General features: G+C 44.8%; 1 long non-coding RNA gene across 1 annotated transcript; it reads left to right on the top strand.

The window, feature by feature from the left end:
• The first annotated feature begins 1,997 nt into the window (after positions 1 to 1,997).
• On the top strand, positions 1,998 to 24,428 carry LOC105872327 (uncharacterized). Its single transcript, XR_001154527.2, has 3 exons — positions 1,998 to 2,051; positions 22,698 to 23,013; positions 23,213 to 24,428. It is a non-coding gene; the product is annotated as an uncharacterized LOC105872327 (long non-coding RNA).
• Positions 24,429 to 25,787: the final 1,359 nt, after the last annotated feature.

Below are 25,787 nucleotides of genomic sequence, written 5' to 3'. Positions count from 1 at the left end.
TGGGAGAAGCCTAGAAGTACACCGTGTTGTATTTTTCTGATTTGCCAGTAATCAAGCCATTTTGCACCCAGTTTACTCATTGGAGAAATATTCCTTCCAGCATGCTTCCCTTACAGAGATGCTGTGATAATTAATGAGACTCCTTGTAAGGGAGGGATATTCTCTATCCCTTTGAAGTTTGGTTTTACAAGAAGATCTTTATATGCAAGGCTATAAAAATTCTGTTCTCCTTCCTGCCCTTTTTTCCCTCAAACCCAAAGGTCCAGGAGAGATTATCTGCCTATGAAACTTCCATTTCCTAAATGCCAGTCTCCCCTGTTGTGTAACCTGCAGCGTATTCTGCCGGTCAATCCCAGCCCCAAGGCCTTCCCTCTCAAATCAATTTGTGAGCGTGCAGACTGGAAATCTGATCGCTCGAGAATTGTCAGCAAATGGACCAGGGAAAGCGGTGGTTACTCGCCGACGCTCTTTAGCGTCTGTATTCTTTTCAAGGTCGCCCACTTCTTTGCAGAAGGACCAATTGTGAGGGTTTGGCAGGAGCCACACTCTTCCCTGGCTGTTGCGCCTGGTATACTGTGCAGACGGGTGAGTTATCATGTTGCAGTAGGGGCCATCAGTCAAACAGAAAGAGCTGTGTTTGGGGTACGTACCGGTCAAGAGGTAGCTCAGGGACAAGATGAACTTTGGGGTCTGGTTGAGAGGTTGTAAATCCACGTCACACAAGGAGACAGTACCTGCACCAGGTGTGAAGGGTGAGGAGGATGGATTCGCTTTGTGAACTTGGATTTAACTTCACTGAGCCTCCATTTCCTTTTCTATATAATAGGTTTAATAATGACAGGGGGTGATAAAATACATAAAAGTATTTTATAATGTATAAAATGCTTTATAAATATCAATTATTATTTGCATCTTCTAGTTGTTTTCCATAAGCTAAGCAGCGAAGACGTGGTGTTTAAGAACAGCGGAGGCTGAGTGACTTCAGTGTTTGTCAACATTCCACTCACAGCCTGGCTTTGTCTTAAAAAACGATAACGTGTTGTGGCGGGGAATGGTAAGAAGGCAGGGATGGGAAGAGCATTGTACGGCCCACTTGTGCTGGCCCCAAACACAACGAGGTAATGTACAGCAGCACCCTAGTGGGAATGCACAAGAAAGATGCATTTCTTTCTAGATTTTAAGTGATCTCTAGTATCTATATCATAATCTGAAGAGCAGCAAAATGTTTTTCTGCATGCTTGGGCATGACCCCACCTGAGTTGAACTTCCAGAAACTGTTTCATCTCTGAAATCATAAGATGAGGAATGCTACTCCCACTCAGTCGCTTCCCAATCAACCCATCTTCAAATATACCAAAAGTTCTAGCCCCGTGACCCTCCAGCCCCTTTTTGACTTTCCCTTCTCCATTATTTAGTAATCACTCCCTTGTCAGTAGCCTCAACTGCTTTGTTCCTTGTTTTTTCAAAGAACTTGCCTTTTAACACCCTAGCCTGGATCAGTCCAGGCTTAAACTCAGTCTTCTGAGTGTTGCTAGAAAAAATCATGCAACTGTGAGATTAGTGCCGCTGCAAATTCACAGCTTGCTCCCTGGCATTCTTCTATAATGGGACAGTATTTAAAAATATTATTGGATGTATTTTTCCTTTCCGGTAATTCCTGCTAAAGACTGATTGAAGCCAAGGGCACCCCTTGCTTCAGGGTGTAGGCGGTAGGACCAGCCAAGAACAAAGGAGTCAATGGTGAGCATGTGACCTCCAAAATAGGCTCTTGAAACTCATTTGAGGGAAAATAGATGTGAAAGCCAAGATTTTCATTTGCAAGATCCAGGCTTTGTTGAGAGAAGAAAGGATTTGTGGGTTCTAAGGAAGCGAAATAGAGAACTAGAGCATAGTTTACAGAGATAACCATAGAGTGGGGAGGATGACTGATGTCCTGTGCTGTGTGGTGGTTTCCCGTCAAACCGGAGGGCAAAAAGGCAAGGCAAAACAAAACTGAAACCCTTGCCGGCCCAAACCTGACGGGAGAAGCGCAGGAGCAGCAGGGCTGAGAGGTGAGCGTGGGCTGGGCGTGGGAGATCCGGGAATCCTGGAGTGGGAAGGAATATGTGTGGTCATTTTCAGCAGGCCTCCAAAAGAAGACAGCCCCTCACAGTGGTCCTGGTCATATGCAGTGACCACAGTGAGAAAAAATGCCACGTGTAGGTAGAGGGAAGCCCTGACACCGGCTGTGTCCTCCCTGACTCCCTCCACGTGGCCCAGAAGATACCCAGATGTCCCAGGTGTCCTCATCAGAAAGATGAGATGTAGAGGACCTGTCGAGTGGGGATGTCAGGGACTCTTCTCCAACGCCCTAATGTCCCGTGTGGGGACCTCTCTTTCCTCCTTCCTCTCCCAGTGCTAACTCTCCTGTGGCCTCACGCTTAGCTCATGTCTTGCACAGATCATTCTCACATTTGTGTCTCTGAGCCTAAAGAACAGACCCTGCGTCATAGTTTTACCTCTGGAGTCTAGCTTGTACTTGAGTCTCAGACTATATTGTGGAATGAGAGAACTTTCGTGCATCATGCATTGAATTGAAATTTTGTAGCATCTTCACCACTTTAAGATAATATAGTGCTATATCTTTGTCCTGCAAATCTTTATAAGATACTTGCAACTGGAGTCTTTGTGCCTTTGTTGAGATATTATTGACTCAGAACATTAAGTTTTATATTTAGATAATTAGCATATTTGCCATGCAGCAGAGAAAATTTAAGAGTAAGTAGTCCAATATTTTAGAATAATATAACATAACCCAAAGATCACTTAGTTTAAACCCTCTACACTGTGACAGTAGGTTTCTAAACTCTTCCTCGAAGTGTCCATAGGTTACTTGTAGAAAGCCCAGCAGGGACGTGTTACTTGTACCCACAAATCAGGCTGTCAGATAATGGCACCACCTGGCACCTGCTCCACTCTTCTCTTGTTTGGGCTCCAAACTGTCTATACCTACTGGCCATGAAACCACTGGTTGAAGACTGCTGCTCCTGTCACTGCCTGTGATATGAACAGTAATGCCCATGACAAAAGCCATGAAACTTTCCATTTTCGGGATATAAAACGAATGCTCGCCTCTATTCAGAGGCTGAGAGAAGAGCTTTCTCCACAATTATGACCACGTTTTATCACTAAGTTCCTAAGCTGAAGGTCTTCACAGTTTTGTAAGCTTCTGGTTTTCCCATGCAAAAGGACTTCATGGAAAAGGTTGGAAACGAATATGACAGCATCCCCTTCACACTACTTCTGGCCATACCCTTACCAAACTTCTCCGTTCCCAGTTACCAAACAACGACAGCAACCATTAAACTCTGACGCACATCAACAGAAGCAAAAAATAAATAAATAAATAAATAACTTTGATGGGGAAGAGAAGGAAGAAACGAGGGTAATGTCTTCACTAGTAAGATTTAGATACCAGTTCTTCTACCCCAAATGCTCTGTTTCAAAATACTTCCTATGTGATAAAATATGGAATCATGGGTGCTAGAAAAGGAGTTTATTCTTTGCCTAGCAAACATGGAGGGCAATGGGAGCCAAATGAGCCAAATAAATTAGGAAATGACATCTGAAAAGATACTTTTGTCCTGATGAAGGAGCCAGAGGACTCCTGGACACTTAACCATTGAAGGTCACGGGCAGGTTCCTACTTCTGCTGCACCTTGTTCCTTGACCTCTGTCTCCCCTGGGGATTTCTGGCAGTCTCCCTCAGCCTTAACACATCTACGTGTCTTCTGGATAGACACTCAGCTGTGTCTGGCCACACGGCTTCCTCCTCCTCCTGCTCCAGGCAGGTCTCCGCCAGCTGGGCACAAGCTCTAATCACCCCACACTAGACCTGGCCCCCAGTAACTCTCCTGATCTTGCACTGAGATCCAGTAATTCCTGGTCTTATACTGGGAGAATGATTCTTTTGGATTATAGTTTTAAAAATTGATGTTCCAAAGAAAATGGCATTCTGGAGATGGATGGTGGTGATGATTGCACAACACTGAACTATGTACTTTGAAATGGTTAGCATGGTGTGTCTATGTGTATACATAGAAAGAAAAAATGACAAGAATAAAATATTCTTTCCATTTAGGAATCTTAAAATGAAAATTGTGAACATTTATATACTTTCCATTTTTTTTCTATATCTTAAGGAATGAGGAAAGAAAAAATAGAAATAAAATAGTTTTTATAAAATTCTTCAGAAATATTACATGAAATAGGTCTAATTTACATGAATTAGCTTTGCAGTGCATGCTTGGATTTGCTTGCAATCCAAGCAAATACACAACTTTTATTTTTTTCATTATGGACTTGAGTATTTCTTCCCCTGGTGGAGGTCTATTGCCTCTCAAGAGAGAAAAAAGTTGTAGAAACAAAACAAGGCTTTATGCATCCTTCACAAGGGCTGATTTGTTTTTGAAAGAATTTCAGGGAAGTTAAGAACCTTAAAACTGTGTTTTGTTTCATATTTAGTTAAGTTTTGTCCTATCACTAAGGTCCCACATTCAGCAAATGCTTATATAATTCTTATTAATGTTATGAATCTATGAGAAAAGGAGAATTTCAAGCTGTTTAGAAAAATCACAGGGTGCACATGATTCTCAGCTTATTCAAAGGCCTTGCTTCCAGTGAGCCAAATACAAATTCTTCATTTACCACAAACCCCAAAATGTGGGAAGAAGATAGCTGAGTCAACAGGAAATCAAGGAGACAACTCTCAAACTCTGTGTGGAGGATGAAAATGCTCCTGTTCCCACACACAGACACAGACAAGCCCTTGCTCTTAGGAGCTGGAGAGTGCCTAGCTCTGACCAGCTTGGGTAGAACACAAAGATACTATGAGGCTCACTATAAAAGAAGCTTATTTTCAGCAAATAAAAAGCATAAAAATGCTACCCTAGCATACTAAGTGCATCAACTTCTTTGAATTAAGAACACTGGTGTACAGTTTTTGTTTTTCAGAGATATAAATTCCAGTTAAAATATGTAATAATCTCACCTACCAATCAAATAAATAACCTAGTGTTAAATCTATCTCCAAGGTACTGGAAGCCCTTTTATGACCGCTCACTTACCATTCCCATGTCTGTGGGAAAGGTTATAGAATTATTATAGATTCAGATGCCAAACCTCAGAGGTTAAGTGATTCACCTAAGGGTCAGCAAAGTCCACTTCTCCCAGGGCAGAGCAAAGTTGTTGCAATTTTTCAAGAGGTTCGCGTCCATGCCCATCTTGTTCCAGGAGACCTTCCTAGGAAGAGTTCAGTTCCCAATCTTGGGAATTAAATTCCATCACTGTTCTAACGAGGTGCTTTTCTGAATCACATTCTTCTTTTGCTAAGACTCTGCTTGATGCATTTCAGACAGTTTTATAAGATGGCAAATATTGCCCACTTCCCCATGCCTACCTGGATATATCTGGTAGTCATCCTTCATTTTTTTCATTAGCTTAATTTTTAAAAATTGTCACCAGCTTTCAGTAACCTGATACAAACTATATCACCTCATTAGTGAAGTGTCTGGCAGTGTTGTCAAGAAACATAGTGACACATTAGGCAAGAAGAAGTATTCCACAAGATGAATGCTAAAGAAAAATGGCGTTCATGTTATGTGTCATTGTAGTAATGTTCTTAGTTTTGAGATGAGGACCAAGAGAAACCCTAGCAGGTAACCCTCCAACAAGCACAGTAAGAAAAAAAGCACATTTCAGTTGGGTGACTTGCCTCATGATTGTGTTTAAACCAATTAATAATAATAAGAATCAGCTTAGGGGCATTTTTTCAAACCCATATATTGAATTATTTAAGGATGAATAGAATTTCATTCAATAATATAGTAAGGTTCATGCTCATGCAAAAATCTAGTACCTCAAAAGCTTGGGTTAGAAGCTATATATGTGAGGCCTGTTGCACTCTAATATTGATCTCTTCATTAGCAATTATTTATTTAGCTCCTACAATATGCAACATGGATTTTACATGGCTTTTGATGTCCCAAAGAGTAATTGATTTTTAAAAACTATTCTGAGACGAATCTCTGATCATCTATTCTACTCCTGTGATGCTTTCAAATATTGGCAACAAAATGAGCTCACTTCTGTTTCTGCTAGGGCAGGAATACCTTCAACCCCAAGGGTAGAGCAAAACATTCTGCCAAAATATTCTAGCTCCCATTCCTAAAGTCAATTAAAACATATCTTCAGTAAATTTCTAGGCTTGTCATAAGTTCTTCCTGGCAGTGGATATATGTTGCCCTTCGAGAGCCAACTGCAATATGCGTGCAATATGCGTGCATGTGCTCTGTGCCCACGTGAGTGGAGTCTCCAGTCTAAGCAGAGATGGAGTAATGATAGCCTCCTTTGAAAGACACTACAACCTGAGACTTCAATAGTTGAGATAAACATTTTTCCTAATAAGTGCTCACAGGGGAAATGTTATATATTAATACTTTACTGTTTCCAGGGTGTAAACTCAGTTGCAGGCAGAACTTTTTCTAAAGCTTTTAAAAGAAAGGCAAGCCAAAGTGTGCAGACAATCACCAAGCTTCTATAACTTTTCTGGGCTGTGGGCATCGAGACAGGGAAAAGGAAGCCCAGAAAAGGAGGGATGGAGAGTGGACAAGTGCTAGGCTAACTACACTTTTCCTCCATGTCTGCATGGTCTGGTTTATCTTGTCACTGTATCTTTAAGTAAGTTAAAAGGCTAATATGCAAATGAAAAGAAGTTGATAACATTCTGATTTCATTCACTGAACATAGGTGAGAATATTATCTGTGTAAATTATTGCTCATATAAGATTTATAAGATGGTACACCCATATAATTCATATTTAATTGTTTTAGTTTGAGATCACTAGAATCTTTAAACTTGGATATGCTAATCAAAATAAGACTTCAATTTTAAAATAGCAATACAATATATTATGAAAGCTGAATTCAGAAATGCCAACAGTTATATTTATCTAAATTATATTTTATCAAATAGGGAATGTAGAAATGGAAAAATCCTTATAATAAAAATGGTTCATTCGATGGCTGTACATAAGCAACCCAAGATTAATAAATTCCTATGCTAACATTCAGTATTAGAAAAATTAACCTAATAGTGAGGGAAAAGTAATCTACAGCTGTAAAAGTAATCTAGTGTTAATGTGATATTTGCACATTGACAGGGTAAGAAATAACCCCTTTGGTAATATCAGAGTTACCAATGAAAACTAATCATACTTCTTTGGGTGTAATTTGCAGATAGTACTTTGGGGTTATATGGAAGGTGAGACCAGGTATCTTGGCCCTTGCTCTGTCCCCCTCTGCAGCAGTTGCACTTGTTTAGCCAAGTGTGGAGTCATGTTCTTGCATGGGAGGTTGAACTGGGCATGGTTTTCTGCCTTTGGAATCTCACTTTGACTAAGTTGTCCACTGGGGAGTGGGGTAGCGGCAGGGAAGAAAGAAGGCATTCCATGTAAGAGAGAAAAGACCACAGCACGAGGCAACATGTTTGCAGCGTCTCAAAAAACGTGCAGAAAACAACTCCACATGGATCTGAAATAATGTGCCATGTGTCATAACCTCTTTGTTTCTGTAGAATTGTGTCATTCAGGAGTATATGCTGCTTGACTGCGCTCTCTTGGTCAAAGAATGTGGGTCCCATGGAAGGGTGGGAAGAGGAGTCTTGCTTTTCTTCCCATATTCTCCCTTCAAATGGGCAGATGCCAGGGTGAAAAAGAGGAAGGGCTGCCAGTCCTTGGGGGGGCTTCAATTCTGAGAGTGTCCCAGCCACGGTCCCCTCACTGTGGGCACCATTGGGAGGCCCCTGGCACGACGTGACCCCAGGCACAGCTCCCTGGCGACAGGGCTGTGGGCACATGTCGTCGCCCAGCCTCCGCCAAATGTGCCTGACTCCAAACCCGCTTTGTGACTCTCCCTCCCTGTCACCCCTTTGTTCACTTCCTATATTTTCTCTCAGATGTGGTTTCGTGTTTTCTTTCCAAGGCTTATTTTGCATGGAAGAATGCTCTCAGCGAGCTGAGGCCCTCATTGCCAAATCATGGCTGCCAAAACATGTTATTTTGGCTTCAAGCTGGTACAGAGCGGGCAGCGTTTTCCCCTCATGGAAAAAAAAAAAAAATCCTTCCTCAGAGCCCGAGGGCCATGTGCGACGCGCAGGCCTGTACGGCGGCGCTTCCGGCAGCGGCCGGAAGTCAGGCAGGGCGTGCGTGCCCGGGCTCGGCTGGGGGCTGGGTCCCGGAAGCGGCTGCCAGGTCCCTGCAAACTCGCGGGAGTTCCAGAGAGAGACAACCTGGGGCCCGAGGGGAAGCTGGATGGAGCCGATCTCGCTGAGAGATATCGCTGCTAATTAAGTCCTGATCCCCTGGCTCCACTTGAAACGCATCAGGCAGGGATGGAGTCTTACAGCAGGTGCCAACTGGTTGCAAGGGGAGTCTAGTCTGCTGCTTCAGGAGAAAGTTTGCCTGCAGCTCGGGAGGACACAGCGCGGGGAGCCCAAGGCTTTTCTGAGAAGGTTCATTACTGGACGGAGCTGTGGGCTCCTATATTGTTTTAGGACATGGCAGAGCTTGTAAAAATAGGAGAGAAAAAAATACCAACACCCTTTGCTGTAACAAAGAACTGTTTTACTGCCCTTGTTCCCCCTTGGGTAGCGGATTTACTTTCTCCTCAGGTGGACAATGGAGTCATTTAGAGGCCAGTAACAGTCTCCTGGAGATGCCAGAGTAGGTACAGACAATATGGGATTTGTTGGGACTCGATGCTAGTCTCAAGGGCGCCCCGCACAGCCACCCACCCTGGTCCTTTCCCCAGACTGTTTAAGACAAAACTGTTCTGAGTACCCATGTGTAAATAAACTTAATAGCAACTGTTTACCTGATGAAAGAAAGTCTGACAGTTCTGAGTAGCCTGTGTGAGGGAGAGAGGGAAGGAGAGTGTCTGAGTGTTAGGTTCTCAATCTGGGCGCATATCCTATCTAAAGTTTTTGTTGTTGTTGTTGTTTTTCATCTTCAGAAACTTTGCCTTTACTCTAGAAATCAATGGCTTTAAATTACAACTAACATAGACTGGGCACGTCTGTGTGCCCGAGGACCTGCTATGTGTTTTACATGCATGATCTCACGTCATCATTACAAGGGTCCTGTGAAGTAGGTGTGGCCTTGAGAGGTCAAAAAACACACCTAGTAAGTGACCAGCCAAAGATGCAAATGCCCCCAGAGCTTGTGTTTTCAAACATGGCACTATCCTGCCTCCCAATGTAGGATCCTTCACAGAAATAGCAAAATCCTCTGCCCCCTCTGAAGTGCCCAACAGATGCATTAAATGAATGATTGGACGAATGCAGCTCAGGTGATGTTAAGGAGTAGCTCCAGGTTCAGACTAAAACAGTCATCTGAAAAAGTATTCTAATACATGTTAAGTCTAACAGTCTGAAGATCTATTTTGGGGACAATATTTGTATTGAATTTAAAAAAAAACGTATTCTGAGGGTCTTCCTTTGATCTGAGTGAAGAATGTTCTTAATCCTGACAGGGTTGGACCCACACTTGGCACATTTTGATGAACCTACAGGCAAGTTGGCTGAAGTTGCTGGCAACGACTCCAGAAATCATTATCAACATAATTTCCTTTTTCTTATGACATGTAATCCTTTCCCTATTCTCACACCCCAATCTTCCGACTCTTCTCAATATTGGGAGCCTGCTGCTTCAAGTCATGTACCTAACCTCTGAGCACAGCTCTCTCTGGAATGCATTGTGATTATTGCACTATTTATTAATTTTATAGCAACAGAGCAGAGTGCTGCCTTGGTGTCTGTCTTTAGATTGTGCCCATCATTCAACCCTCAACAAAGAATAGCTGGGATCCTTGTTAGCCCCTGAACTGACTTGAAAGAGGATTTAGTGTGAAGTGTTTACAAAGCACGGATGTTTATGAGAAACATTGTCTTGTGGATGTTTATGAAAAGAGAAAATTATTTCAAATGATGGTGCTTAGAGATACTACAAGATGAAATGGGGTTGAGTGCAATAGTTAAAGCACAGAATTAGAAATGCTAAAGGGAATTTTAATGGTTGGATTTTACTCTGATGGAGGCCATCAGGCCCTGATCCTGCTTTATTGTCTAGCTCTTCCACTGTCCTTTTGGTTCACCCTGAGTAGCTGCCTCATGGTTATGTGACTCCATTTCACTGTTGTGATGAAGAAGCAGTGCTGTTGTTCAGCGCACCTTTGCCAGAAGGTTTAGATAAAGGGTGGAGCATCCGTGGGGGTAGGGGCTTGAGCAAACTGCAGACCTGCCCACTCCCACCTCCTCCTGTCCCCAGCTTTTGCTGGAGTGTGCTCTGTCCGTGTGGCTGCTTAACTGCCAATTAAACTGCCCTCTTGTTCTCAGCCATGTGGATTCTTATCCATGCAAATAGATTTCCCCAACTCTGTAGAACTTTGACCTTTAAAGTCTGCCTGAGGAATGTAAGAGAACTGCACATTTTATAAAACTGATGTAAGATTTGTTTAGAACTTCAGAAAAAAAAGGGGGGGAGGGGGTGCACATTGACTTTTTACAAGAGGCCCATTCAACAACACAGGATATGGTCAAAATAAAACAGGATTGGGTGGGATGCATGTTTGGGTTCTCAGGGGGCTGAAATCAAAGAGGTGTGCAAGCTATCCTGCACAAATCCCTGCCATCCGCTTTGATAAACGAGATTATGGACTTGAAAGGTCAATGATATATTCTTAAGGGGAAATGCCAGGTTCTTGTTAATGTTTGTGCCTGACAGGATCTTAAAATAGACTTGAGTGAGCTAATCACATTGATGACCACGTACAGTAGTGGGGTAAGAGCTTTATACAATTTTCTTACCTCCTATGGGCAAATATTTGCCTCATGAGCCACACCCACGCCCTCCAGAATAGTCTATTGTAAACAACTGGCTCTCCTTTTACAAGAGCTGAAATCTTTATGATGTTTGGGAACGCTGAAACCAAAGGCTAAAGAGCTTATTTGAATCTTGTCTTTCAGCCAGGAAAGTTCTCCAGTTTGATCTCCCTCCCCCAACCCTTCTTCTCCCTAACTGTGCCCAAGGCAGGTTCTAGAAAACTAACATTGGTGAGAGTTCCGTTCACCCTTCCCAGTTTTATTCCTGGGAATGATAAATGGTGGGTCTTTTAGAATTTCCCTCCAAGTGTCAGCAGACAAGTATTTTTCCTAAATTTTTATCTGCCTTCAGCAAGAAGCATTGCTTCAGAGTCCTAGATCTCCGGTAGAAAAAGGTGAGAGTCACTTCTGATGTTTTTGCTGGCAGGATTTAAGCCTATGAGATTTAAACCTGACTGCTTGGAATGAGCCCACCTTATAATTGAGTGTACACTAGGTTGATGTCATTGCTCCTAACCTGTGCAGCTGTGGGTCCATGTCAGTTCTTCAATTTCAGTTATCTTCACTTTGTTCCTTTAACAGAAATAAATGTAGTACAAGGGTGAGATGAAAAATGGAAAGAAGAGAGATAGTATCTTACTTTCCTCATTAGCATGTGGATATATGTGTTTACATATTTATATTAATGCTTGCTTACAGAGTTACATTTTTGAATTGTTTCAGACTATTTAATATGCTTCCCATTGTCAAAACTGTCTTAGTCTAACCAGATTAAAACAATTCTGGCCTAAATGGGAATAATCTGTGTTCCAGCTAGCTTTTAATACTGGGAAGGCCTAGTGGATTCACATGTAACTTCTAAAAATTATTTTGGCTTGTTAATCATGCTTAAATTCTATCAAAGGAAACATGGCTTTTGCAATATCCTAAGCTCCTTTCAAATTGTTCTCATACTTTTGGAGCCATATAAATTACCAGTGTTGTTGACTATTAGATTTGAAATCACACACTGTGGTATGTCTAAGAAGCAACAAGACCTTCCTTCATTCAGGACCCTTAGAACCCATATAAATAAATAAGGATAACAAAATGTGGCAAGTATCTTAGTGGATGTATGTACAGGACTAAGTGGGTCACAAAAGAACAAGTGGTCAGCTCTGACCGGGCTGGATGTGCCCAGGACAGTTGGCAGGAAGTGAAGCTTGCGCCGAGCTTTGGTGAGACGTGGAAATGTTCACCAGTGAACAGGGGAAGAAAGTTTCCCAGAGAAACAGCTGTGGATCTAGGCCCTCCAAACAACTTCCCTTACTGTCTGTGTGGCTTTGGGAGCCACTTAATCGGAGCCAAGTTTTCTTAGCTGTAAACTGCAATACCTGCCTTGCAAAACTGTTGGAAAGATTATATGAGAAAATACACATGCAAGTGCTTTGACCACTGGACAGTACTCTTCAGATGTCGTATATTCTTAGAGTACCAGATGTTTTTCTAGCTTTCAAAAGAACTTGACCTTTGAAGAAAACTCTGCTTGTATGATGGGGGGGTGTGTTCATATGAAGTCTGACTGCGGGTCTATTTGTTAATTTAGGCTAAACTGCTGTGTCAGGTAGAACCAACAATGTATTGTGGTGCAAACACAATCGGCGTTAATTTCTTGTTCCTGCAAGGGTCTGAGGCAAGCGTTCCTGGTCAGTGAATGTAGCTGTTTCTGTCTAATATATGCACATGCCCACATAGCCTTCAGGCAGCAGACAGACCCAGAAGTACACTCAGAGCAGAAATCAGTATAAACAAATCACACACACAAATACGTAAACTACTAGCTCTTCTGCTACAAAAGTAGTGATGTGTATTAGGTTTAGAGAACACAAAAAGTATTGAAAATGGCTCTAGCAGAGAATGCCTTTTTCTCATTTTGTCTGTGATGATATTAAATGAGCTCAGAAAGGAAAGAGATGCCAAGAGAGAAAGCCTGGTAGGCAGGAGAACCACAGGGAGAGGCTTTGCACAACCTTTTCCTCCAGAGTTTTTTAACTGTCCTGCCTGTCTGTCATGTTTTCTCCTAATTTCTCTTTCCCTTTGTTCATCGCTATTTGACTAAGTCTCTGCTGCCCCACCCTCCAAGCAGCCCTGGCCACCCAGGGCCTTAATGACAAGAAAAGATCATGTCTTTTCCTCCCTACATGATGAATATGCCAGATGAGCATGATTCCTGGGAATACTACGTTATTAGGTCTAAGACAAAGAAAATGGTTCGAGTTTCACATCTGCGTAAATTGTGGCCATTTGATAAATCTTGAGAACACAGGTATCTTTGAAACTGGCTCCAGCTTCTTGTGTTGCTCAACATGTCACCCCATATTGCAAGTGGAAGACAAAAGTTACAGCTTGTAGAAGGAAGGGGAAAACCCACACAGATGCCAACCTGACATTTATCAGAGTGAGCACTTTGTTTTGGTGACATAACACACCCTGTCAGTTCCTGGCATGCTTATTTTCTGGCTTGCCTGAAGTCACAACAATGCCAGTTACTAGAAATACAGCAGCTATAAATAGTAACTGATAATATTATGCATATTTTTAATGACTTGAAAAAATGTTTTCAGAAAACTGCCTTGGAGGCTCTAGTTTCAGCTCTCTAAGTCAAAGAGTGGTAAGATTAAGCTGGGTAAATCTATGCTTTCTTGGGCTGAGGATTTCCAGCATCTGCCCAAGCTTCTGAGTGCTAGACAGTCTCTGGCCTTGTCTTTGAGACAGAAGTTCAGGGAAACCCTGGGGAGGGGGTGCTGGGGAGAGAGTGGGACTGGCCCAGAGCCGCAGCCGGGATTCAGCCGCTCCTGGCATTGGCTTCCACGGACGGAATCTGTACAGAGCCGTCTGGCTCCGTGGCTGGGACTGATGCAGCTCTGAGATGTGATGTTGACCCTGACTCTACATGAAGATGAGACATGATCGAAATAGTATCTACCTCCAAATATTGCATCTAAGAACCTAATAAACTGTTGCTAGTAGTGGCCTCAACATCTTCATTTAAGCATTGGCATTGGGTTCTCTCCAGAGTGCAGAAATATGTGTTTCCTTTGTAAACTTTTTGATGTGGAGAACCTTCTGAAAGCATTTGAAAGCCCAAATCTCCATTTGAGAGCAATAGGAAGTATCAAAACGTTCTGGCCTTGACCAAAGAACCCTCTGATTTTCTTGAAAGTGAATGTGAATTTCTGGCCTAAATGTCACCTTTGATTAACTTGATATAGGAAATTGTGTTAGGTGAGGCTTCTAACCAGCCTGCATTATTTGTCTGCTTCTATGTGACTACTTGGGGTGTTACTAATACTTGAGATTTTTTTCCCAGGGATTATTAGGGTACCACTCCTCTTTCCTATCACCCTTCCTACCTGTGCTACAAAAGGAATAGCCAACTATTTGCATTTGCCATGGTTTGAGACTGTCACATTTTCCATTTGCTAGTAGAATGGAAAATCTAGAAACTTTGAACACAGACAAAATTTCCATCTAAGTAAAACTGTTGTGGTTTTTAAACTTTTCTATATGAGGTAAAGGTGGATATCTTGACACCACATTCCACTAAGATGCTTGCAGAGTCTACCAACAGTTTCTATTTGAACAAGGTAGAGGATGAATTACATATATTAGCTTGAGAAAAATCAGATCAATTTCCTATTCAGAAACAATGTAGAGAGAGCTTAATTTCTAAAAAGTTTTCCCAGAATTGAAAATATTTTAGCATTTTAAAAAATCAAATTTTATTCCATTTCCTGGTCTGTTGGGGACACATCTGGTTGAGGCTGTTTGGGCTGCTGCTCTTTCTCTGCTGCTTGCCTTTTTGTCGTTTTACTTGGGGTCATGTGAAAGTTGATGGAATGAATTCTCATTGGAGATATTTTGCTACTTCCTAACAAATCTGGGGAAAAAGAAACACGGGAAAAGATTTGAAATTGATGATATCAATAAAAGTGTTAGATGTATGGAGTTATTTCTTAATCATTCTATTCCTGACTTTTTTAGTTGTGCAAGAGTCAGCATTCTGCAAAGCCTGTAGGATGCTGCTTTGGGAGGCCACTGCGCGGTGTGGCAGCAGGTCACACGCATCTCCTCTCTTCCCTCTGCTCTCCTGCGTTCCTACTCCCATTTGTACGTCTCAGCTCCTCAACTACATCCTAAATCTCTTGAGGTCAGGACCTAAGTCTGTTTCCTCCCACAGTATTTATCACAACCTCATACTAACTGCAGTTGTTCTAAAAGTGTTTGTTGTTTGAACTGATGAAGTCAGAAACCCATGAAATTCTCTTTAACCACTTGTTTTCTTGTCCTGATTTTCATAACTCACAATTTGCCTTTTTTTTTTTTTGAGACAGAGTCTCGCTTTGTTGCCCAGGCTAGAGTGAGTGCCGTGGCGTCAGCCTAGCTCACAGCAACCTCAAACTCCTGGGCTCAAGCGATCCTCCTGCCTCAGCCTCCCAAGTAGCTGGGACTACAGCCATGTGCCACCATGCCTGGCTAATTTTTTTCTATATATATTAGTTGGCCAATTAATTTCTTTCTATTTATAGTAGAGACGAGGCCTCACTCTTGTTCAGGCTGGTTTCGAACTCCTGACCTCGAGCAATCCACCTGCCTCAGCCTCCCAGAGTGCTAGGATTACAGGTATAAGCCACTGTGCCGAGCCCACAATTTGCCTTTTTAATGAGAGCATATTCCTTTTTGTTTTCCTGATTAGTAGAAATAGGAAAAATCCAGAAAATAGGAAGATAGGCAATAAAAATCAGTTATCATCTTATACTCAAACAATATGCACTGTTATTTGGTGTGTCTCCTAGCAGGTTTTTTTCCTATGCATGTGTGTGTATATATGTGCACAATATTTTGGATTCTGTTTTATTGCTTGTAAACATATTGATAGTTTTCTATGCTACCTTTTTTCCACTTAACAATTACAATGAACACTTTCCCACGTCTTAAGACATTTTTTGGTTATATTATATTCCATCATAGGAATACACCATAATTTATTGATTAGATAGGGTGTCTTTCAAATTGCAGAGCCAAGTCAACCCAACTGAAGCAGAAATGGGGGGAGGATATTTATTACAAGTGAGATAAACCATAACATAGATTATTATGATCTCAGGTATGGAGTGATGAAAGGCAGAGGAAGGGTGACTGCATAGAGCTTCGAGGAGAGATTATCAAGTGCTGACCATGTGCGACACTATTCTCATTTACATGGACTGTTTCATTTATTCTTCAAAACCTTTGCTCTTTTCACTTTATGATTACAATGTAATATTTTACATACTTTTACCATTTAAGATATTTTTGGTTATGTTATATTCCATCATAAAAATACATCATAATTTATTTATTAATTAGGCTCCTTTTAAGTTGCAGAACGAACTCAACCCAAGGAAAAACAAGATTTTTTTATAACCTTCATTATAAGATACTTTCATTCCCATTTCACAGGTGAGAAGACTGAGGCTTAGAGACATTATGTAAACTTGCCCAGGTTCAGTTAGCACTTTGGTCTGCAGAGAGGATGAAGAGAGGCTAAGCTGGGTGGTGGGAGCAGAGGGAAGCAATTCACCAAAACGAGTAGCCTCACCAGAAAACATCATGGGCCACATATGTCTACACAATGTCACACAAGTCTGTTCCTTGGGGTGCATTTCGTTAGGACCTACCAGATGGAGAAGACAGGAAATAACTACCTTTCACGGTGGCTCTTTAATGTGGTTCCTTAAACAGCCATCTGTGCTACCCATTGCAAGGAACTGAGGATTTCAAATCACCTCTTGAATCTTCTGTGTGACAGTTTCTCCCGTAACGGCTCCTTAGTCGAAGATCAAAGGCCACCAGACATTTTAACATAGAGCCAACTTTTAATAAATGACTTCTGCAAAGGTGGGTAACTGAGGTGACACTACAGAAATACACACACATACGAAATCAAAATTTAAAAATCTTAGCCCTTTTCCAGGTCTTCAAATGTGACATATGCACTGTTGGAAAAACAAGACTGTGGGTCACACTCCCATGCTGTGATGAGCTGTCACCCTCACTCTCTGCTTGAGACAAAAGCATAATTCTGACTTTGCAGAAATCCCTGAACACCTCTCCAGGTCCCCTTGTACCCTGACTCGCGACGCACGTGAGAAAGTTCTGATGTCTTAGTTTCCCTGGCTCACCTGTCGCGCAGGGAGCCACCTGCTGGGGGCGGCAGCCTGGGCTGCTGGAATGGCTGCAGTGGGCCCAGCTTTGAAGTCTCACTCTGCAGTTATCTCCCGTGGCACCGGGCGGGCTGTGAGCAGGCCCGTTGCACGCAGCTGTCACCATATAAGCCAGCAGGCGTTTGAAGATGCGCCGCCCCCACCCTGTGAGGGGAGCCAGGATAGAACAAAGTGTGGTGTTCCCATGAAATCGGTCCAGGGCTTGATAAGAGTGCAAGCCTGCACCTTCCCCCGACCGGAGGGGTTGTGGGGAGGGGGTCGGGGAAGAGAGGAAGGTAGAATTGAGTCCTCTTTGCAAATGTCATACGCAGGTAGCTAGAATTGCCACACTTTATAGCATTCTCGTTGGTTCTTGAGGACAAAATAGTTTGCATGTGGCAGGCACGGTGGGGATGGCAGTTGCAGGGAGGAGGAAGGGGCAGACGGTCTCAGACTTCTTGGCCGACTTGTCACATGGACTCTTTCCATGCCATGCTTCTCACCTCCTCCCTCCCGTGTTGGGAGCACAGTTGAGACCCGGAATCCTCTTGCGGCTGCTGAACATGTGTTCCACAGGGGCGGTGAGATAGTGTCGCAGCCGTTGAGGCAGTGAGCCCCGGCTGCGGTTTCTGATTTCCTCACACACCGTTATCACTTGACGAGTGCGTTGGTTTGTTTCACCCCTAGAGTGTGAGCTGGGACAAATTTTTGCCACCTCTTTTTTTTTTTTTGCCACTCCCAGACCTCCTCTCAAAAGAAGAAGACCGTCTTGCGAAAGGAAGTGGCTGCCCAGAAGGGCAGTGCCGTGTCACCCAGACCTCCCAGACCTCGTCAGAAGCTGCTTCCTGCTGGGCCGGCTTGTCGGCTGCTTCTGCAGAGCAGCTCGGAGTCACAGAACGACTCGGGGCCAGGCGGGCGCGGAGCAGGCGGGGCACGGGAGGGTCCCACTCTTGCTTGCCCGGGCAGCTGTCCTGCTTGCCGAGCTGCCCTGTGGCCAGCTCCACAGACAGCCAAGCGACCAGGAGCAAAGTCCTCTCTTTACAGAGGAAAATGAAGACAGCAGGAGAGCCTGCCTAAGCCCGTCACAGACTGCTGTCAGGCCTGGGCGGGAAGCTGGCAGCCAGGAGCGGCCTCAGGCTCCTTGCCTGAAGGGAAGGAAGGGAAGAGCCCTGTTACTCACGCAGACGGACAGTGGAGGAATTCCCGGCATGAGAACCGTCCGCCTCTCGGCATCTGCAGACGCCATGTGGCTGGCCTGTTGGTGGCCTGGGAGATGACATAAAGGGCTGGAAAGCTCGCAGTCTTTGTGAAAGATAAACATCTTCCTTCTGCCACCAAAGCAGTAGCAATTGTGGTTCCAGGATGGGAAGTTTCGAAACAAAAATAGGCCCATGCTGTTGGCACTGCATTGCCGCCAACAGGATACCATCAGCTCTCGCCGGAGACCAAGTTTCTAGTTTGTGGATCACCCAGACCTTTATTCTATCCCTCCCTACTCTGGCAGAATCAAGGAAAGAATCAAAATTCAAACTGGACGACTTTTCTATTTGTTAGCACTTTATAGAAAAGGTTTGGTCACAGAAACGATTCAAGCTACTGACCAAAACGAAGTCTCCAGACCACGCGCAGCTGTCCGTGGCTTTGCGCTCGTGGGGGAGTTGGAAAGCAGCCAGAGGGCTTGGCCACGCAGGCCCCGTGTCGCTTCCTGCAGCCGAAGGCGCAGTGGCAGCAAGAAGAGGGTCAGGCTCACCCCAAAGTCAGCGTTTCTGGTCCCCAGGGGTGTCCTGTGTTCGCTCCTGCAGCGCTGTGCAGTGCAGGGGCTCACGTCGCACCAAGCGCGGGGGACACACTTGGGGAAAATAGCCCTTAGAGGTAAACCCTTTGAGGATTAGGAACACCTAGTTCCTAATAGATGAATAATTGTCTGAGCACGTTGACCCCAGTCTGTGAAGAGGTTGAGACAGCTATGCGGCTGTTTATGGGGAGAAATGACAGGGAGACCACGAGTCACCCGAAGACTCATACTCTTCGCCAACATGGCGAAGCGGCGCGCAAAGGGGGGGCAGGCTGCGGCGCTCTGCGCCCCCAGCTCTCCGTCCACTCGCTCCGGGGCCCTGCGTGAGGTCGGAGCTGGGCCGGGCGACTTTCCCAGAGGAAGATCTGGGCGTGAATTCTAGATTCACCACTTACCAGATGCTGTTTATCCTTCGTGGATGCAGTTGTCTGATTCTGAAAGTGGGACAATCATATCTATCACACGCAGCTGATGAGACAGATACACGACAGAAAGCTTACAAGGTGTCTAGCACCATGCCAGGCACAGAACAATCTCCCAACAACTATAATCTCCTTTTTATCTCCCGTTCTCCCATGTACAAGATCAAGTAAGAAAAGACAGTGAAACATGCCATTTTATTAGTTATTTGAGATGTTAATCTGAAGGTCAATTTGAGCTAGAGGGCCGGTCTGAGAGGAAAGGGATGAGTGACATGCCTAGAGCCACCCGACAGCCTTCCAGGCCTGCCGTCCCCAGGTGTGTCCAAGGCGGAGACGGAGTGACGGAGTCCAGGCGGTGGTGCAGGCGGCTGTTTCCGAGAGCGTGGCCGGCTGCGCCATCTGGAGAAGGTTCGGGGCGGGCTAGCCAGTCCCCTGGGCGGGGTGGATAAAGGGTCAGTGGGGTAGGCCAGAAACGAGCCCTGGGGAAATGGGGTGTAAAGCAGGACGCATTCATAGGAGAAAAAGGGCAGGGACCTAATTATTGGGGAATTTGGAAAGCCCCAAGACAGAGTCTAGAGTGCACGCGCGCACGCGCGCACACACACACACACACACACAACTATGAAAGAGGGTGACATGGCTTTACTATAACATGCAGAGAAGGAGCTGGACGTTTTATTTAACTCAGTACAAGTTAGCAGTGTGATGTGGCTATCCATCCTGGGCGGCACTGATAGAAGTATCAGATCTGGCTCTAGAAAGAGTGGGCAAGGGCTGGTTTTGTTAGGGGGTGCAGAGACAGCTGAGCACATCGATAGGTGGGCAATGAGATGAGGAAACTGGAAACTGAACCATCTGGAAAAGTGTTGAGGGAATTGTGGAGGTTAAATCTAAAAAAAGAAAAAAATAGGGATGGGCACTATGGCTCACAACTGTCACCCCTGCACTTTGCTTGAGGCCAGGAGTTTGAGACCAGCCTGAGCAACATAGCAAGATACCATCTCTAGAAAAAAATTAAAAAGCATAGCCGGGTAAGATGGTGCACCTCAGTCCCAGCTACTCAGGAGGCTGAGGCAGGAGGATCGCTTGAGCCCAGGAGTTTGAGGTTGCTGTGAGCTAGGCTGACACCACTGCACTCTGGCCTGGGTGACAGAGTGAGACCCTGTCTCAACACCAAAAAACAGCAAAACCCCCCCAAAAAAAAACAGGAAAAAAAAACACCCCAAAACAAGGAAAACCAGCAAGAGTACATAATAATCTTCAAATATGTGAAAGAAAGTGTATCAGTCAGGGCTTGTGGTTGCTAACAACAGAAATGGACTGTGTCTAATATAGTCAAAGAGAATTTGTTGGAAGGTCATCAGGTGATCTGCAGATCGTGAGACTGGGGAACTTGGTGGAGAAATGGGGCAGGAGCCGAGGGGAGCTGGCAGCAGAAGACAGAGCCATGGCCATGCTGCCAACCCTCTAGCCAGGGTGCCACGCCTGGCGCCGCCACCACACACTTGCGGCCGCGTTGCTGGGCCCTTCTCTGCTCCCGCAAATAGTCTCGCACTGTGTCTCCCCTTCCGCATGTTAAAAGTCAGAGATTCCAGCCGGCAACATGGCCATGCACTGGCGTCTGCGAGTGAGGAGAGGAATGCCCAGAGCCTTTTGGCTTTCCTGGTAAGAGGCAGGGCCTTGCCTCGATCTAACGCTCACACCGCAGGGAATGATTCCAAGAGAGGAGGGCTTGGTGCCTGGGAAGACACGGACAAACAAAACCAAACCAGCAAATGTACACTACAGGGTAGCAATGTGTGATTGCTTGTGTAAGACCCTACGAGGTAAGAAAAAGATCAATGGATATATGCAAATGGGAAGTAGATAATCATTGATTTCAAGATGTGTTTATAATGAACAAAGTTAGGCCAACATGACTGAGTTGCTTTTGGTGATAATGAGTGCCCCATTCCTAGCAGAATGCAAGAAAGGACTGGTGCCCACTTGGTGGAGGTTTTCCTCTGTAATCTGCATTTCTGTTCCGGTTGTTGGATGCAGCCTTGCCACAAAAAAGAAAAAAAAATACATTTCTGGTTCTAGTACTAAATCATCCAGTAATAAATGCATTTACCTCTAAATCATTCCATCTAAATTGTAACACAAAAGGAGAATGTTCTAGAAAGTCTCCTGTGGATTTTGACATTTCCACTCTTAAACCCTGGACCTCAAAACTCCCACATGCTTAGGTACAAGTGTGGAAAAAGCAATGGATCCCTTGACATTTCCTAACAGGTCTAGAGGGTGGGAGTGGGCAGGGGGCACGGGGGCAGCCCTTGCTTTCTCCTTCCCAGCGTCGTAAGTGGCCACCTGAGCTGGGCAGGGGCAGGTTGGGGGTATGGAAAGCTTCTGACTATGAAGTTGACCCCTAAAACTCCAACGACTGGTAGATAGAAATGAGCTAGGGATAGAGGAAAGGCAGAGAGAATGCTTTTCCTCCTGATGCCCGAGGCAGAGCTTCCACCCTCCTCCTCCTCCTCCACTGTCCCACCCAAAAGGGAGGTGCTGGTGGCTAATTGCATCTGGCACCCAGGGAGTGACAGCCGGGGTCACTGAAGTTTGGCCATCCCTCTGCCCAGTTACTTGACTTTGTGTGCTTGGGTCATTTTCTTCTCTGCGCCCCGTAAGTATTCACAGCTCTTACATGCCCTTGCCAATGGGATTCATCTCAGCACTTTCTAGAAGGAGATGCCCCTGTCCAACCTGAGTCCTGAGGAACAGGCACTTTTCCCCATGGAGGCGCTTTCCCGATGGTACTAGGCAACCTCCAGCAGGGGTGAGAGAGGGAGAGAAGAGAAGGGTGAAAAGACAGGAGGAAGAAGCAGAAGGAAGGGAGAATGAGGAAGAACAAATATTAAAACGTTTCCGCTGGTGGCCCAATGTCAAAGGAGGGGTGGGCTCGGTGTCTGGGGAGACTCGCTTGAGGACAGAGTTGGTGCTGAGGTGGGGGGTGCAGGGATCGCACACGCCCGTTCCCGGGAACACCGGGTACCCGAGACTTCACGCCCCGGCGGGGGAGGCAGGAGCCCGCGCGGCCCCGCGCTCTGGAAGCAGAGCGGGGAACGGGCGCCTCTGAGCAGGGTTATCAGTGCGGATCGTCACGATAGTCACTCAGGCTTTATTTAGATTCACATGGCATCTTCAGAAATGGAATTTTAAAGCATTTGAACTACGAGGCACTCTTTCTTGCAAAACTCAAAATTGCCTAAGGTTTCTGTCTTTTTCAGATATTTACCATTTTCTGTTAAGAAAATGCCTTCCCTGAAACGTTGACTGTTAAGGAAATTTATCTTTTCCTTCAGTCTTCACAGGAATGCAGGCGATTAGCCACGGAGCCCCTCTCTGCCTAGCGCCAGGCACCGGACGCGCGGCTACACAGAGGCCACTGAATGGAACTGCAGAGTAATCTTCAGAAGAAAGAGCCAGCTCACAGGAGTGGCGGCGGCCCATTGTGCCGAGCTGCAGACACCAGAGAGCCTGGGCTGCGGCGGGGAGGTGCAGGGCACTAATGCCAGCCACAGCCGGGCAGGGCCGGGGAGGCCAGCGTCCACCTGACGGGCCTTCGTGATTAGTATTCCCCGTCACGTCCTAATGAAAGACCCGGAGCCTCTTAAAATCGTAAGCGTTTTTGTTTTGTTAGAAGCAGAAGACATTTAAATCTTCTAAGCCCAAACATTATAGGGGAACTCCAATATGTAAAGCAGATAATAATATCTAAAACGTAGGTAGTATTTTCCTTATGCCAGGTTTTATAGGTATTGATATATTTAATCTCCATAACCATGTAAAGAAGTATTATTATCATCTCTATTTACAGATGAGGAAACTAAGTCACAGAAAAACGAAGCAATTTCTGAAGATAACACAGCTAGTAGACAGCAGGGCCGCGATTTGGAACCAGGCCGTCAACTCCAGATCGCCCCTCTGCTCAGGTGGGTGGAGGGCTTGGAAGCCTGCAGCCTGGGCCTTGCTCCTCCTTTATGCTCCAGAAAACACAGCTCACAAAGCTACTCACCCAGTTCAGTGCTCCGCTTTTAAGAATGAGGAAACAGACTCAGAGAGGTGAAATGACTTTCTTAAAATCTCACAATAAGAAAAACAAGATCAGTTACATCTTTTTCCTTAGGTTAAAGACTCACCTGATTTGGTTCTCCCTTTAGGCAGGTCTGCATATTTTCCATGGATGAAAATTCCTTAAGGTTGTGTGAGAGCATCCTAAGGAGAGCTCAGACGGATGCGGAAATCGGATGGATGTCCAAACGATCAAACGGGCTTGGGGGAAAACCTGAATTAACTCAATTACCCCTTGCATGTCCTCCTCCTCCTTACATGACACTCAGATAAGACTAGTGCAAAGGAGACCCAAGTCACTCGTTTCCCCAGCAGATGGTTATTGAGGGCCCTCTATGCGTCATGACCTGTGCACAGCAGGCACCGACCACACGGGACACGGGGAGAGCAAGGCAAGTTCCTGCCCCTGTGGAGCTCACATCCCAGGATCCGTGGGGGGACCCCTCAACTTTGCTTAGAGATGGTCCTTCGAGGGCTTGGGCCAGTCTGTAACCTGGGCCACTGGCCACTAGGAGACCGCGTGAGAGGATGCATGGCCTAGAACAGTCCATCAGTTGTGGAGATGTTCCTGTTTTCCTCATGGCAAACCATTAGGGGATTTGTTTAAAACATTTTAACAGCAATTTTAAGCTGTGTCTCACTTCATATTTGTGTAGTGAGTACGTGGTAACATATGTTGTTTCTACGGAAGCGTATAGAAAATTTCCAGGGATTGATTTTCTGTCCATTAACTCACTGGGCAATGGTCTGTTACCATGGACAAAACTCCAATACTTTACAGTTTTCAAATTCACTTCTAGAGCTTGTTGATGATAGAAACTTTAATAACAAAATGTGATTAATGATGTTATGTTCTTATGTGGACTAAATTATAATATATGTAACTATGCAAGCATTCAACAAATATTTACCGAACCATTTTGTGTTAGTCTGGAAGAATTTGATTGCAAATAACTGAAAACGGAGTTCATGGTGCCTGAAGCAATAAAGATAACTTGTTAAATTACGTAATGAAAAAGTTCAGGGCTATTTCAGCCTTCAGGAACAGTCTGATCAGGGCGCTGTTATTTTTACAGTTCTCCCGGCCCTGAGTCTCCTCTGGGTATGATTGTATCTTTGTTTTCAGGCTGGTTTTCCTCCTAGTAGAAAAATGGCTGCTGTACTTTGATGTTCTTGTCTACATAACCCTCTACCCGGCGTGAGAAAGCATCTCTCCTCTAACAAAGAAATTTTGGATTTCATTCCTGTTGAACCAATTGGTTCATGTGCCTTCTTTAAACCAATCGCTGTGGATGGGAATTCAGGGTCATACTGATGGGTTTAGACTATTGAGGGTCCACTCCTAAACCCACACAAACTGCACACTGCTACCCAACGGAGGAGAGGTGGAACCCAATTCCACTTCTACTTACTCTGTGCTAGGCGGTGAGGTTGCCGCTGTGGACTGTCAGTCTAGCCAAACACCTGTAAGCAGCTCTTGAGAGCATTCATAGCGCAACTTTATGAGATGGGTCAAAACTCCAAATGGTTGTTCTGATATTTCTAGAATGATTTCCTAGCCCACAGTGCACAATGAGAGAATTGCATCGGGAGTCAGAGGGCTTGTTTATACCCCCCACAAAGAGATTTTGCATATGAGACAGAATTAGAGGAGGTTCACTATGAGAATTTATAAGCTTCCTTATTGATTCTGCTTTGGATCTTCAGTAGGAAGCAGTTAAGTTTCCATAATGGAAAGAACATATTTAAATATTTAGGAAAGTTGATAATTGATCCCATTAATTGCATTGTGTGTTAAACCCAAGCCGTGAGCAGGCTGGCTTTGCCTGGGCGTGGCAAAGGGAAGGAGGAGAGGGGGGCACCCTGCCCTGTGGCTACTCCCCGTTACTAGAAGCGTTCTCCACAGCACTCGTGTCTGCAGTTTACGGGCCTGGCAGTGGCAGGTGCAGCAGGACGGTCACTGGTGAGTCCGCTGGGGCTGGAAGTGAGACGAGAGCTACAGGGCAACCTGAGCATTCAGTTCCTCACAAGTACCTGGGTGTGCGGATTCTATGGATTCAACAGGTGCAGATTGTACATATCACTGGAACACACTCTATCTCCGAAAATCTTTAAATTGCTCTCTGAGTAACACTCCTGAGCTGCATTTTATAGATTTCTAAATTACGTGATGCTATAGCATAAACGTATTCAAAGTCTTGGCAAAGACTGATAGAAAGCACACGAAGTTTGATGCTCTAGGGTGACAATATCAGATCGGATCCAGTTTGAGGCTCAGTAGAAGTCACTCGCCTGTCCTTAGTCCATCACTACTGTGGCTA

The sequence above is a fragment of the Microcebus murinus genome, chromosome 27, assembly GCF_040939455.1.
Source record: "Microcebus murinus isolate Inina chromosome 27, M.murinus_Inina_mat1.0, whole genome shotgun sequence".
Lineage (NCBI taxonomy): Eukaryota > Metazoa > Chordata > Mammalia > Primates > Cheirogaleidae > Microcebus > Microcebus murinus.
The sequence above is the reverse complement of the archived record's forward strand: the minus strand, read 5'-3'. Positions and strand labels throughout refer to the sequence as shown.